Source organism: Hemiscyllium ocellatum, chromosome 19, assembly GCF_020745735.1.
Source record: "Hemiscyllium ocellatum isolate sHemOce1 chromosome 19, sHemOce1.pat.X.cur, whole genome shotgun sequence".
Classification (NCBI taxonomy): Eukaryota; Metazoa; Chordata; class Chondrichthyes; order Orectolobiformes; family Hemiscylliidae; genus Hemiscyllium; species Hemiscyllium ocellatum.
The window spans coordinates 48,701,135-48,718,120 of NC_083419.1; the positions used below are offsets into that span (position 1 = coordinate 48,701,135).

The window sequence follows — 16,986 nt, forward strand, 5'->3', positions numbered from 1 at the left end:
GAGTGGGGAGAGAGAGAGCGCGCATGGGGAGTTAGAGAGTGCGTGGGGAGAGAGAGAAAGCATGGAGAGAGAGAGAGAGCGCGCGCGTGGGGAGAGAGAGTGTGCGGGGGAGAGAGAGAGGAAGAGTGGGGAGGGAGAGAGAGAGGAAGAGCGGGGAGGGGGAGAGAGAGAGAGATAGAGAGAGCGGGGAGGGAGTGCGCGGGGAGAGAGAGAGAGAGAGCGTGGAGAGCGCGGGGAGGGAGAGAGAGCGCGGGGGAGAGAGAGAGTGCTGGGGAGAGAGAGAGAGGAAGAGCAGGGAAGGAGAGAGAGAGCGGAGAGGGAGAGAGAGAGAGCAGAGCAGAGCGAGAGCAGAGCAGAGCGAGAGAGAGCAGAGCGAGAGAGAGCAGAGCGAGTGGATGTGGTCTATCTAGACTTCCAAAAGGCCTTTGATAAGCTGCCACACGAGAGGCTGCTGAGCAAGGTTAGGGCCCATGGTGTTCGAGGTGAGCTACTGGTATGGATTGAGGATTGGCTGTCTGACAGAAGGCAGAGAGTTGGGATAAAAGGTTCTTTTTCGGAATGGCAGCCGGTGACAAGCGGTGTCTCGCAGGGTGCAGTGTTGGGGCCGCAGCTGTTCACATTATATATTAATGATCTGGATGAAGGGACTGGGGGCATTCTAGTGAAGTTTGCCGATGATACGAAGTTAGGTGGGCAGGCAGGTAGTACTGAGGAAGTGGGGAGGCTGCAGAAGGATCTAGACAATTTGGGAGAGTGGTCCAGGAAATGGCTGATGGAATTCAACGTGAGCAAATGCGAGGTCTTGCACTTTGGGAAAAAGAATAAAAGCATGGACTACTTTCTAAATGGTGAGAAAATTTGTAAAGCCAAAGTACAAAGGGATCTGGGAGTGCTAGTCGAGGATTCTCTAAAGGTAAACATGCAGGTTGAGTCCGTGATTAAGAAAGCGAATGCAATGTTGTCACTTATCTCAAGAGGGTTACAAGAGAGGGGGGGGGGGGAAGAAAGGGGGGGTAAGGGGCGGAAGAAGGGGGGGAGAGAGAGGGGGGTGAGAGAGAGGGAGCAGAAAGAGAGTGTGCTAAGAGAGCATGGAGAGAGAGTGTGAGCAGAGAGAGAGAGAGCAAGCATAGAGAGCAGAATGAGAACACAGAGGGAGCAGAGAGACAGCAAGAGCAAGAGAGCAGAGAGAGTGAGCAAAGAGAGAGAGAGCAGAGCGCAGAGAGAGAGATTGTGGAGACAGAGTGTGGAAAGCATGGAGAGAGCAGAGAGAACGCAGAGTGAGCAGAGAGTGGAGAGAGAGAGCAACAGCACAGAGAGAGAGAGCAGAGAGTGAGGAGAGAGTGTGTGTGGAGAGAAAGAGCATAGAGAGAGAGAAACACAGAGAGAAAAACACTGAGAGAAACACACAGAAAGGGAGCAGAGAGAGTGGGGGAGCAGAGAGAGTGAGAGTGAGAGTGAGAGAGAGAAAGAGTGAGAGAAAGAGAAAGAGCAGAGAGAGTGAGAGCGGACAGAGAGAGTGAGAGCGGACAGAGAGAGTGAGAGAGCAGAGAGAGAAAGAGTGCAGAGAGAGAAAGAGTGCAGAGAGAGAGAGAACAGAGACAGAGAGCGCGAGCAGAGAGAGGGAGAGAGTGCAGAGAGAGGGAGAGAGACAGACAGACAGTTGTAAATTGAACATAAAATCCATCACATCAGCTGAAACTGCTGGTTTGTTTAAGATCACCTTCACCTGTATAAATCTTTGTCTCTTGTTCTGTAATGCAAAATAAAGTACTGCCGATGCTCAAGATCTGAAGTAACACAGTGCTGATGAAGAGTTACCAGACTTGAAACATGAACTCTGCGTTTTCCCCACAGATGCTGCTAGACCTACTGAGTTTCACCACCAATTTCTGTTTTTGTCTTTTTTCCCTCAGTCTGTTTGCCATACCAGTACAGTGAATAATTTAAGGCTCAGCTAAACACCTGTCTCTGATCTTATTGACTTTTGAAAATAAATCTGCATTTGCTTGAGAAGCGAATAACTTCCCAGCTGACAACTACTTCACCGTGAACATCAATTCAATTGTCCCTTGGCTCCTGGGAGAGTGACACCTGTGCACAGCCAACTGAAAGAACCTCAACTGGACAATGACTTACTGGACTGTTTAAGTGAACTAATTCTGATCTACTTACTTGATTGGAAGCAATTTGTTCTTCTCTTTTCAAAATGTGTTTTGAACAATGCCCCTGAGTTTTGAATGCTGTAAATCAACACTACTTTGCTTTAATCCCAAAAACATTGCTGCAGGTCATTTTAAATTGGACTTCACAAACAGGGTTTGGTGAATTTCACCACAACATATTTTTAAGAGATACATCTGTTATGGACAAGAGAGGAGGTTAGTAACAACAAACAATTTACACCCCCACGCCTTGTACATTGTTGAACAGAGAAAGAGATTAAGTATTTTTACCACATCACATATTGTTTCAGTGTGAATATGGAAGAGATGCACAGGCATAATTTAGTGAGATTTAAAAAAAGTGATTTTAAGAAACTATAAAAATTAACACATCAACTTTGTGCAAAAAATTTATGCCTAACTAAAGATAATTTCTAAACCATTGCAAAAGTGGTGTTAATTTTATCACAAGTTTTTTTCTGTACTGTATAAATTCACATCTGGGTTTCCTTTGTTTAGGAACATCTAGCTCAACGTAGAACTGTTTTGTTCATCCAGTATGTCTTAAAATTAGAATGAAGTACATATTGGAATTTGGGATACTAACTCACCATCAATAGATATTTGTTGACTAGGCATTCAGATTTCGTTTGGCCATCGCCAAACCCTTACCACTCAACACCTGGAGGAAGAATGCATCATATTCCGCCTTGGGACCCTACAATCACGCGGGATCAATGTGGATTTCAACAGTTTCCTCATTTTCCCTTCCCCCCACATTATCCCAGTCCCAAGCCCCCAACTCAGCACCGCTCTCCTGACCTATCCATCATCTTTCCCATCTGTCCGCTCCACCCTTCTCTCCAACCTATCACCTTCTCCCTCACCTTCATCTACCTATCGCACTCTCAGCTACTTTCCCCCAATCTCACCCCCCTCCCATTTATTTCTCAGCTCCCCCCACCCCACCAGCCTCATCCCTGATGAAGGGCTTATGCCCGAAGTGTCGATTCTCCTGCTCCTCGGATGCTGCCTGACCTGCTGTACATTTCCAGCACCACACTCTTGAATCAGATTTCCTTTACTTTCTTGTAAAATTAATTTTTTTTAAACTATTCTCACTGATAAAATATATCAACTTTTCAATCAAACCTAGAAAATAAATAAATTCACAAATTTAATGATTTTTAAAAGTATTTTGAACACAGTACACTTTGTTTGATGGTTTAATATCTATCAGCGAGAGATCATCCATGTACAGACTCAGTCAGGAAGGGTTTAAACTATTCTTCAGGACTACAGTGCAGGTGGGCTCCTTGTCAAGTAAGTATCATTTTCATATTTCTTTTTTGTCAAATCCTTCAATGACTGCTTTAGGCTGCTCATTAGGCCATGTATTGGCATTATTTCACTGACTAGGCAAAGCATAAGCTATGTTCCATGGATTTAATTTTGAAATGGCGATCTAATGCAGTTTACTACCCCAACCTCCATCCTGCGTTACTTACCATTTGCCTGTTTCGTAGTTAGGTCCTGCATGTCAATACTGAAACATTTTCCAATATGTTTGGTAGAAAATGTGTGCACCACCCAGCCACATATTGGATGAGGAGGCATACATTTTACAATTTAATTAGGCACAGTTCCAATTAATTTTCAATACCTTATTATTCTTTCTGATTTTTATAGCAGCTTGTAAAGCACGATTTTACAGGAATGTCTGCATAATTTGGGGATGATTGTGAATCAATACACAATATGTACCATAAGTTTGCTATCTGCCAGAATATCTTCTAACCTGATGAAAATTCTATCAAATAAATGCTTTCCTAATAAAAACACCACCAAATCAATAACATGTTTCCATGCTGTACATCTCTATGACTCTATAAAAGAAAGAACTGTGAATGCTGAGGATGTGAAACAAAACAAAGTGCTGGAGAAACTCAGCAAGTCAGGCAGCATCTAGAGAGAGAAAACCAGAGTTAACATTTTAAATCCAGTGACCCTCTGTCAGAACTTAGTTAGAGCTGCTGTGTTTCTCCAGCACTTTCTGGTTTATATCAAAATAATATATAGTTAGCACCTGGTTACCATGTGATAAAGTGTCGTTATAGTTCTTATTCAATACTGGTAGTATAGGACAGCTATTACATGTGGTGAAGTGATTACTGCATTCCTTTGATACAGGTTGTGTCATGTTATTTAGGTTTAAAGTCACCTGAAGTGCACTTTGGCAACTGGTCTCCACAAGGTAGTATAATGCTGTTTCTTTACGTTCCTGTTGCTATCTGCTAAAGATTACTTTCTGGACTTCAAATCATAGCCTGTGGTGCCATCTGACCAGTGTCTATATATGACCCTTTGACAATGACTTTTAACAAACTATTCAGCCCAAAGAGCATCACAGCTGAACAAGATCCTGTCCTCATTTGACTTCACAAACCCACACAGCTGGGATTGCTATCAAAAGCAAATATCATTGGCCAAAGAAATTCCATTTTTAGTTCAAGGTCACTGAGGCCAACAACAGCTCTACATTGGTTGGAATCAGTTAACTCAATCCAAACCAAACCGGTCATTTTCTGGTTTGTCCATCTCAGACACATGGTGAATCATAAGAGATTTAAAACATTTTGAAGTTTAAATGATTTTTTAAAAACTTTATGTTTAGTAAGGCAGAGAGCCAACTGTTGTATTGGCCTATTTCCAAAATGCAAAATCTGATCATTTCTTAGGATGATAAAAATATGTTCTGAAAAGGATAAATGAAAATTTGCCAATTTAGGATTGATGATTTTAGCTGGACAAAGGAATCAAGTGATATGGAACAAAACATGTAGAGTCAAGGTGCACTCAAGTTACAATCTAATAAAATGACAGAACAGGCTAAAGGGACTAAATGGCTTACTCTTATGCCTATGTTTCTATCTAGATATCCATAAGTGGGTCTTGGCATATGTGTACAAGTATTCATGCACCAAGTTGTTTCTCTAGTCAATGTGAAATATAGGAATTTGCAGCCATATAGATTTGCTGTTTTGCATTGTACGCTACAAACATAATGACATGTAGAATAATGAAGCCTTTAAGATTTTCTAATTTTCTTTCTTCTTGTACCTCTCAATAACTGCTTCAAATAATTCAATTCCAATCTTTCCCAGCTCTGTTTAGGGGGTGAAAAAAGTTTTTGATTTTTTAAAAATTGAACTGCATTTTTTTATAACTAGGTTAATATTTGTCATGATTTATTTCTGCCTTAACTCACACAAACAATTGCAATAATGACCCACAAATATATATATGCCCTCACTATCCAATTTGTTGTACACGAATAAAATGCTGCAATATTTGCCACTTTAAAGCCATTAGCCAGTTAATAAAATGACAAATAATTACATTTCTGTTAAAATTATGTAATTGTTTAAACATTAAATGCAATTTTTTTTACATGACACAGTGAAGTGACATCAATAAAAAAAATTTCAAGTGAATCAAAAATGAAACAGTTCTGAAGGATCACTGGACCCAAAACCTAACTCCGCATTCTCTCCGCACATGCTGCCAGACCTGCTGAGTTTTACCAGCAATTTCTAATTTTGTTTCTGATTTCCAGTACCAGCAGTTCTGTTTTACTTTTCAAAAAAATAAACAGACTGACGTTAGGCTTTTAGTTGCAACTATTCTGCTGAAGCAGAGAAAAGAATCTTCTAAGCTGCAGGACATTACCAGATCAAAATGTGTGAAAATAACTTTACAAATTTATTGAACGTAGTTTTCCCAGATAGTTTTCTTTGGCAACAAGCACAGACTGACCTGTTTGCAGCAAAAGCTTCTTATTGTAACAGCTGCAGTATTATATCTTTTCAATGTATTTACAGGATAAATTACACTCCTTGATTGCTAATCTGATTTGCACAATCAGTCAGCCCTGCATGTTTCCACATGGTATCATCACAAGATGATCAGTGCATTCTCTGATTAATACTTGTCAATGCAGTCATTTCCTAGGGCTGAATTGCTTCTTCCGAGCAAAACGGGCAAAATGTCTGCATCCTATTCTGTTTCACTCTGTACTCAGTGGTTCCAGCCAGCTCCAGTTTTGTACCTGTTGCAGCCTTGTAGCTTGTACAGTATAAAGTTAAGATTTAAATTTCACATCAATGAAATGTGTTGCAATGCTTGAACGTAAGGCACAGAAATTACATTGGTCCATTCATGTACTGAAGGTTTAGTTCACTAATTTGAAATTTCACTCTTAATTTGGAGGATACATTAGAGGATAATGTTTTAAAAAGACAGTTTCCTATCTCTGCTAACCAAAAGGCTGGGATTTAGGACACACACGTTAAAATATCTCACAATGTGACTGAAGAGTTGCAATTTCTAATAACAGGGAATAACAGATATCATGACAATAGGGTATTTCAATATTAGCTGGAAACCATTGAGAGCTTGTTGAGCGACGTTGGAGTTTACTCACTAATCCATGATCTTCTAGATTGGACAGTCGAAATGCAGCAAGGTTATAGCTGCATCAGAAAGAGCTGTACAATGACACTGCACATTAACAAAGCCTATTCCATTTTGCAAAATGTCAATGAAATTTAGGTTGCTTCCCTGCTCTGAGTGATACTAAACAACGTTCTGGTAAAACAGTTCCTGCAGATAAAATGAATGATTGACGATCTAAATTGTACGAGGAGAAAGTGAGGACTGCAGATGCTGGAGACCAGAGTTGAAAAATGTGATGCTGATCCAAATTGTACTAAGATCCAAGCTTTAAAAAAAACTGCCTTTTTAAGAAAAGAAACTGAATGAAATGGCAATCGTTTAAAGCCAAATTTTCTAAGCGTAAATTTGAAGACAATTCAGAGGCTGTGAGACGGTTAATATAAACCCTTAATGTCCAACCCCTTTTCGATACAAACTGAGATCTTGTTTTTATTTTTAATAAATCCCCATTATCAGTACCACCACTGCAGCTCGGGATCAAAGCCGATCTGTTGGTTTGTTGACAGGGTTTTGTGCACCTTCCCGGGAGCAGTGACCACTCCCAGTCCGCTCAGGCGATGATTTGTTGCAAGAAAATCGAATTGCAAAATAAATCAGTAGCGTCTCAGATTTGTGGATCACTTCACAACTGTTTGACAAAAAAACCCACACAATTTAAATTCAGTTGAAAGTACTAAAGGAATACAAACTGGAATTCTGCATTCAGTTCTCCGTTTTCCCTCAGCTTGAACAGCAATTTATCTCCCGCCCGTTAAATATGAAAACATAAATCAGTCATAAGGCGTTTTAATTCTTGAGAAGTGAATAATGAGTATTTGTTTATAGTTCGTTTTTGAATGTGCATGTCAATAGTCCGGGAGAATTCCCCCAAGACTTCATGAGAAAGAGCAGTAAGCGCCAGCTGGGCAGTGGGTCTGAGCCGGTGCCCTTCCCTGGGTAGGGAAGTGCTGGGTTCGATCCCTTTTGGGGTGGGAGGGTGGGGAGGGGGTTAGATTCAGGAAATCCCATCGAACACAACAGAAGGAGTCAGACTCAAGATCATCATTTGATTCCCACATCTGAGGGTGTAATCCATAGTGTTCCCTCCTTCCTTCACTCCCTTTTAGACACCACGCTGCAACTTTAGAAATTACCTTTTTATAGGGGCACTCAATTACAAATACAAAGTAACCTCGGGTTTAATTCAAAACAATGGGCTTGTTTTAGATGTGAAATTTAAAAAAAACATTGACCTGGATTCTGGGCAAAGAAAGACATCACCTTTCAAAGTTCCAGTCAATGTTTTATTCCCCGTAGTAGTCATGATTTGAAGATGCCGGTGTTGGACTGGGGTGTATAAAGTTAAAAATCACACAACACCAGGTTATAGTCCAACAGGTTTCATTGGAAGCACACTAGCTTTCGAAGCGACGCTCCTTATCACCTGATGAAGGAGCAGCGGTCTGAAAGCTAGTGCTTCCAATGAAACCTGTTGGACTATAACCTGGTGTTGTGGGATTTTTAACTTTATCCTCCAAATACCGGGATAGCAAAATATCACTAAATATTGCTACACAGCTCCACAGCCGAATACCCCCTGCCCTTATAAGTCAGGACAACGCTGAGGAATGATCCTGTAAAAATATCGAAACCAAGCTATTTTAGTGCTTGTGTTGAGGGTGTAGTAGAGGAGCAGAAGCAGGCGGGATCGCCGTACTGGGTTGGGTTTTACAGCCGCGGCTGAGACACTGATATGGGGATTTGTTTGTCCCGGTGTCCTCCCTCCCGCGGTTGTGACCTGGAGCACTTCACACTGACGGGAACAAGTTTCAGATTCGCCCAACTTCGGACTCCGATTCTAACGCCGCAAAGATTTCCGCATGTTTTGCGGAACACACAAATGAAGTTGTCTCGATTCAGCAATGTTCTCCTTTACTGCCGGGGGGGGGGGGGGGGGGTTACATAATTACTGCCAGCGTTCCCTGTACTGTAACATCTACCTCCGTGCACTGTCGCTGAAATTCCTGATACATCCACCAAGATGTGCACAATTGCAATTAACATCCCAAGAACGTACACTTAATATTACACACTAATTAAAAGAACTGCGGACTGTGAGAAGCGGATTTTGGATTGCGGAGAGAAACGCAGTGAAATGAAACTCCTTGTCACTGTCGGGCTCGGTCGACAAGCAGCAGAACGAGACTGAATTGACGTCCCAATTTCCGGACTATCGCCTGCTATTAGATTTCTCTGATGGTCGTTCGCAGATTGCTTACATTTTATGTAAAAAAAGTTAATTATTTCACAATTCTGGGACTGCCATTGAACAATGATTTAAGTAATCCAGCAATATCCCAGATCGATCTCTAACCCATAACGTTGACTGGAGAATATGTTTGTCATTTATAGAATAAAATGAAATGTGCTTCTTAATGTTCAATTTAAATGGTGGAAAATCAAAATAAAAGGGGTTCGCCCGAATGATGCTGCTTTTTGAATTTTCGATACAGCGGATACTGCCGCTGGTATTAATCCAAACATTTAAAATGTTACCAACTGGGAGAGGAGCCCTGAGCATGCGTACCCAGATATAAGACTAGTTGCTGCAGTATAAATGCAGCACGGAACAGCTACACTGCTGAATCAAATATTACAAGGTTGATATTCTCCACAACTAAACGGGTATTATTTGAATTTCAGGGAAAAATAAGATTTTCAGAAACAAAAAAAAACTTTGTTAGATGTATATCGTAACTTGTTCCATGGTGGACCAGGGTGCCTGCGTATTGGAATTAGTGCATTCCACTTTAGTGTGCGAGCTGCTTTTGATGCATGCTCGAATGTATGTGCACATCCCTGTGTTATAAAGATTTTCTTATGCAGTTCAGAGTCTGTGATCTATCTGCATATATTACATTTGGCCCGTGAGTATACATTTCTTTGCAATAATTAATGTCTGTGTATTTGCCTGTATAGCAAAGTGTTTGTAGAAAGATGCGCATATATGTCCATGAATAGATGTGCCTGCAATCCTGTGTGCATACAACGGCACGTAAAATGTATATTCTTGTCATGTCTATACAATGTAAGGCGTATGTATTTATCTGTACAGCAGAGCTTTTGTAGATCTGCATGAAATACAGTGTGTAGATTCTTCCAGTAAACACGTGTCAGTAGGATTTTCCTCCATAGTTGAATTTGTTCTTGCATAATTCTGTGTCAGAATATTTGCATGCACTGCATTTTGTATAAATTGGCTGTGGAATTCAACCTTCCGCAAATTTGTCTGCAATGTCATGTGTACATAGAATTGTATCAATGGTTTCATTTACTTCTGATAATTAATCAGTAAATCACTTGTACAGATAAAAGAGCATGCAGTTTTTGCTTGTAGAGACACAATCATACTCATCATTATAGTACAAGTCATTTTTGTGTATATATTTACAATTGACTATAGAAAAAAACTATCACCTTTCATCATTCCAGGAATGACAGCCAATAATGTACTTTTGAAATCAGCTGCTCTTCAACTGAAGAGAAATACAGTATCCAATTTTCAAAGCAATGCCCCAAACACAATTAATAAAATTATCAGCTAATCTGTTTTAGTGACATTACAATATCATGTAATCCTTAGTCAATGTTCTTCTAATAGTGTCCCGGGATCATTTATGTCCATCTGAAAGAACCAACAGCCCTAGATTAATATCTCAGAGAGATGACACCTCCAACAGTGCGGCACTCTTTCATCGCAGTGCTCACTTTCTCCTACCTTAGTATCAGCCAATTAAGTGTTGAAGTCTTTCAATTTGAGCTGGACCCATCATCTTATGATTCAGATGCAAGATTACTACAATTAACAACTTTCAACACCTTACTCTTCATGACAAATTCTCTACATTGCTAATGCAATATGGTGGCAAATATAATATAGAATATATGTATGTTCATGTCTGGTTGTTGTGAGTATTTGATTGGTGCATTGTGTCTGTTATTATGTAAACTGTGCATATTTGCATTTAGATAATCTAATATCTGTTAATATTGTTTATCAAAACAACATCCAGTTACAACTATTGTAGACACACTGTACTTGAATTTTCAGAAGGCATTTGACAAGCTGCCATATAAAAGATGATTGCACTAAGGAGAAATATATAATGTAGAGGATAACACAGTAGCATAGGTAGAAGATTGGAAGGCTGGTCGAAAACACTATGTATATGATTAGCAGAATATGTTAAGTGGATTGCCACAGTCCAGGGGCTTCAGCTCCTTCCATTTTATATCAATTACTTAGATGAAGAGAGTAAAGGTGTAGTATTTTTGGAGATAAAGAGAAATGGTTTCATGGAAGGTGGTTTGGGCAGGGTCATTCATATTTTTAAAAAGGTGAAAAGTAGATAGAGTCCTATTTTGCAAGAGAAGTTAGGGTAGATGGGAACGTAAAATTTAAAACAGAGATCAGCTTTGATTTTGTTGAAGGATGGAGCATGCTCAAGGGATCACACCACCTACTTCTGCTCCAAATTTGTATGTTTGTATCTGCTGTACAGCTTGCATGTTGATTTTTTATAGGGTACATTTATTGAATATTTTATCTGAGATTCTATCTTTTGAATAGTGCAAGTGGAATTCTAAGGATTCATCCATTGTCTGCTGTTACAAACAGTGAATTCATTTACACCTTGTAGATAAGTGAACATACTATATAAGGAGATGCATTTGTTATAATGAATACCACTCAATGATTACACAAAAAGAACTCAAGCAGATTCAAGTAGAATATCTGCTCATTTCCAGCAATGTAACATTGTATGGTATTCTTAAAACTGAGTATTCTACTGAATATAGACTACATGTAATATAGATGTAAACAATAATATTGGGTAGTCTGGGCACATGTTTCCAGATCAGAAGAGTTCAGGTTTCTTTCCCTATTTAAGACTCCTTTCCATCTAGTGTAAATTATCACAGAATGATGACACATACCAGATACAACAATACATAATATTAAAATCTCCTTCAACTTTCTTTTTTACAAAACAAAGTCCCATTTACATCCATTATCAAAAGCTACCTTTGCAATTTTATCACATTATAATTATACTCTCTTACCACTAGAGTTGCATCAGCACCTTCACAGCCAGGAAGTAAAAGTGCAACATGGGGGTTTTTGTGGTACAGGCTGAGCAACAAACTGAGACACTATTGTACTGCTAAATATAACCATATTATGATTTGTTTACATAGGTTGTTTCCAAAATAAATTTGTATACTCAATGAAAAAAAAAGTCATAGATGTGCACACATCTATACTGATTTCCAATACATAATAGATATTGCAAATCACATGGGACATATATTCTATTGGAAATTAAATGTAAACATTTCTTCTGGCAATTTTCACATTGAAATGTGTACATTTGTCTGCATATTTTCCTGTGATGCCAGCAAATTGTATTCTAATTGATATTTCATTATTTTATGTTCAAGCCTCCTTTTGCACTATCATGGGTGCTGTAGTATTGTTTCCATAAAATCACTCTATGCCTTTTGAAAAGCTTCCCCATCAGTTTTTTCTTGGTAATTGAATCTCTGATGTCCAAGGTAAGGCTTTTATATACATTTTTCTCACTGAAATGTTAAAAAATGGATCTTAAGTTCATAACATTTGGGAGCAGAATTAGGTTATTCAGCCCATGAAGTCTGCTCCCCCATTCGATCATGGCTGATATGCTCCTCACCCCCGTTTTCCTGCCTTCTCTTCATAATCCTTCAACCCATTATCAATTAAAAAATTGTCGAACTCATCCTTAAAATTTACTCACCGTCCCAGCATCCACTGCACTTTGGGGTAGCAAATTCCATAGATTCACAACCTTTTGGACAAAGTAGTTTCTCCTCAATTGTTTTAAATTTGCTATCCCTTATCCTAAGACTATGACCTTACATCTTAGAATGCCCAACAAGAGGAAGCATCTGTTTCATCTATTTTATTCATACCTATTATCACCTTGAAAACAATAATTTGATTTCCCCTCATTTTTCTCAAGTCCAGAGAGTGTAGGCCTAAACTGTTCAATCTCTCTTCATATGTCAAACCCTTCATCCCTGGGATCTATCTAGTGAACCTCCTCTGAATTGCCTCCAATGACACGACATTTTTTGAAATAAGGGGATGAAAATTATGAGCTGAAAATGTGTTGCTGGTTAAAGTGCAGCAGGTCAGGCAGCATCCAAGGAACAGGAAATTCGACGTTTCGGGCAAAAGCCTTCCTGAAGAAGGGCTTTTGCCCGAAACGTCGAATTTCCTGTTCCTTGGATGCTGCCTGACCTGCTGCACTTTAACCAGCAACACATTTTCAGCTCTGATCTCCAGCATCTGCAGACCTCACTTTTTACTCAATGAAAATTATGCACAATACTCCAGATGCAGTCTGACCAATGCCTTGCATAGTTGTAACTACTTCCTTACCTTTATATTCTATTCCTTTAGCTATAAAAACCAACATTCCATTTTTTCTTTATTATCAGCTAGTTTTCTGTGACTCATGAATGAGGACACACAGATCCCTTTGTACAGGAGCACCCCAAAATCTCCCCCATTTAAATAATAGGTCACCTTCCCATATCAACATGAATATTAGAGTCATAGTGATGTACAGCATGGAAACAGAACCTTCGGTCCAACCCGTCCATGCCGACCAGATATCCCAACCAAATCTAGTCCCATCTGCCAGCACCCGGCCCATATCCTTCCAAATCCTTCCTATTCATATACCCATCCAAATGCCTCTTAAATGTTGCAATTGTACCAGCTCCACCACTTCCTCTGGCAGCTCATTCCATACACATACCACCCTCTGTGAAAAAGTTGTCCCTTAGGCCTCTTTTATATCTTTCCCCTCTCACACTAAATCTATGCCCTCTAGTTCTGGACTCCCCACCCCAAGGAAAAGACTTTGTCTATTTATCCTATGCATGCCCCTCATAATTTTGTAAACCTCTATAAGGTCACCCCTCAACCTCCAATGCTCCAGGGAAAACAGCCCCAGCCTGTTCAGCCTCTCTCTGTAGCTCAGATCCTCCAACCCTGGCAAAATCCTTGTAAGTCTTTTCTGAACCCTTTCAAGTTTCACAACATCTTTCCAATAGGAGGGAGACCAGAATTGCACGCAATATTCCAACAGTGGCCTAACCAATACCCTGTACATCCACAACATGACCTCCCCACTCCTGTCTGACCAATAAAGGAAAGCATACAAATGTCTTCTTCACTATCCTATCTACCGGTGATTCCACTTTCAAGGAGCTATGAACCTGCACTCCAAGGTCTTTGTTCAGCAACACACCCTAGGACCTTACCATTAAGTCCTGCTAAGATTTGCTTTCCCAAAATGCAACACAGTGCATTTATCTGAATTAAACTCCATCTGCCACTTCTCAGCCCATTGGCCCATCTGGTCTAGATCCTGTTGTAATCTGAGGTAACCCTCTTCACTGTCCACTACACCTCCAATTTTGGTGTCATCTGCAAATTTACTAACTGTACCTCTTATGCTCGCATCCAAATTAATTTTGTAAATGACAAAACGGAGAGCCCAGCACCACTGGCCATAGGCCTCCAGTCTGAAAAACAACCCTCCACCACCACCCTCTGTCTTCTGCCTTTGAGCCAGTTCTGTATCCAAATGGCTAGTTCTCTCTGTATTCCATGAGATCCAACCTTGCTAATCAGTCTCCCATGGGGAACCTTGTCGAACGCCTTACTGAAGTCCATATAGATCACATCTACTGCTCTGCCCTCATTAATCATCTTTGTTACTTCTTCAAAAAATTCATTCAAGTTTGAGAGACATGATCTCCCACGCACAAAGCCATGTTGACTATCCCGAATCAGTCCTTATTATTTTCTCTCTTTTACTATAGTGCTTAAAAATTTTACTTAAGGCCAAAAGAGAAGTCTGAAGTGGATATTTTTGCTCATAGGTATGCCACTGTTAGCCAAATGCAGATTTTAACAAATGTCTTAGCATGCGCTGTACACTCAATACTGCTCTTTAGACAAATTGCTAAAAGTATTTTTATTTAACTTCAAGGCTATATCAAATTATTTAAAGTAAATCCAGAAGGAAAACTTGAAAATATCTATTCAGGTGTTCATTTGTTTAGCTTGAAAAGGGTGTGGTTTTGGACATAAGTGATGGTGAACTGGAGTGAGTGACTGGTGCTTGTGAGAATGTAATGATAGCTATGAAGTGTTCGGTTTGAAGTTTTCAGTTAATAACAAGAGCAGCTTGATGTTTATTAAGTTGGTTTGCACGTCCTGACCATGAAAGAGATGAAAACAGAATTAATAAGAAATGGGATGCTAATATATGCCAGATTGGTAGGATGCAGGGTGGCAGATGTCATTAAAACCAATCTCAAAAGGTGATGAATCCTGATGAAGGGCTAATGCCTGAACCATCGATTCTCCTGCTTCTTGGATGGTGCCTGTGCTTTTCCAGCACCACACTCTTGACTACAGTCTCAAAAGGTGGAAGATTTCAGTGTACTAAATTGGAGGCATTACAGGGGCAAATGCAAAATTGGAGGGACAAAGCAGGATTTAAACATTTTTAGGAGGCACTCATCAGCACTAGGATGAGGAAACAGAATTGATCTTCAAGTTTTGAATTACCAAGCAATCTGAGAAAACGGGTTTAAGTGGAATAGTCTGGTGAATTGATAATATAATGATGTAGTTTGATACAGAATACCCTTTATGGAGCATGACAAAAACAAGTATAACTGAGTATTTTAAATTAAAACCACACTTTTTAAAAAGTTATGGTTTCTATACAAGATATTAATTATATGGGTTTGATACGGAGAAAGTAAATTGCAGTGTTTCTGGAAGATACCACAGTGATAGGAATACTTATTATGTTCGGACATCTTTGTACAGGTGCCTGTTCAAATGTGCAGTTACGTAATCCCCGCACCCGCGGCTCACGCGCAGGCCCGTTGGCTGACGCTGCCGAACCCTATTGGTTAGCAGCGCCAGATGAGTCCATTTCCGCTTCCGTTTCCCAGGTGAGTGGAGAAGGCAGAAAGAAGCTGCTCTTCAGTTACAAAATGGCGCCGAGTATACCCGAATATCTCTTAGAGCAAAATAAGAACAGCCCCTCCCCCGCATTTCTCAAATCCTAGCGTCCGTGCAAAAAATTAAAACTAAAAGGCACATTTGACTCAGCTCCTTGGGAGATCTGACCGAATTCACCGCTCTGTAAATTTACATCTTTCCTCCCCTCCCCATCTCCAAAACCAGTAAAAGTCAAGTTCAAGTTTGACAGTAGATTTAAATAAATTAACATAAAATCTGAAAAAAAACTTTTAGTTGTAGTTTGTGCGCAAATGGAGAGATTGAAACAAATTTGAAAAGTAGGATACTGAAAAGGATAACGATCCCCATTTTGGGAATTTACTTAATTATGCGATTAGTTATTTTAAAAATATGCAAGTTATTCAGTTTATTGTAAGAATATCGAAACTTCTAATTTCTTGAACGCTAGTTTTGACTGAGGACAGAGAAAAGGAATATCAAGTTTAAACTGATAGATTGTACTTGGAAGGAAAAATGATCTTATTGAATTAAATCCAATTTCAAACGAATCAGTAACTTACGGTTGCGTAACTTCTGAAGGAACCACTCAGCATCAACACTTTACTTTTCCCACTTTTCCAGACAAGAGCAAAAGTAGATATTTTTTGGAGCCAGACATAAATGAGTATTTTTTTAAAAAACTTTTTTTTTCTGATGGATCCTGAGGCTGCTTCCCGCCGCCATTTTCAACAGTTATGATTTTTTTTATTAGTTCAAGTACATCGCTAGTAGATTCTACAAAAAAAAATGATGCTGAACTTTTGTATTTTCGTTCTTCGTAGAAGAAAATCAACACTTTTAAAAGAGCGAATCTTTATTCGCTCTCGAACTCGAAAGCAGTTTAAGCTAATAAATGAATTCGTGCCGGTGCAGTTAACAATTATTCTAACCACAAGATAGCGAAAAACGTATTAAAATAACTCTGATGTGTTATCCAATTTAATTTTCAAACAAACAAGCACACGTGTAAATGTGCATGAAACCACTCTTTGGAAAAAAGAAAGAAAACTTAGTTACACGGAAAAGGGGATAAAAAAATCATGATTTAGTATTGTTACTTAATTATTAAACTTAAAATCACATTGTATCTAGCGGGAATGAAGTATTGAGAAGTAGCGAGAAATCGGCAGCTGTCGGTGTACTCTTTTTTGCTTTTATTTGTGATACCAAGTT

The 16,986-nt window shown here is 39.5% G+C and overlaps 1 long non-coding RNA gene across 2 annotated transcripts in view; it reads right to left on the bottom strand.

Annotated features, from left to right (window-relative positions):
* Positions 1-16,494, bottom strand: part of LOC132824746 (uncharacterized) — a 65,217-nt gene extending 48,723 nt beyond the window's left edge. For both annotated transcript variants that reach the window (XR_009645697.1, XR_009645698.1), the window contains exon 1: positions 16,335-16,494. This is a non-coding gene — a long non-coding RNA (uncharacterized LOC132824746). The remainder of the gene's footprint in view (positions 1-16,334) is intronic.
* Positions 16,495-16,986: the final 492 nt, after the last annotated feature.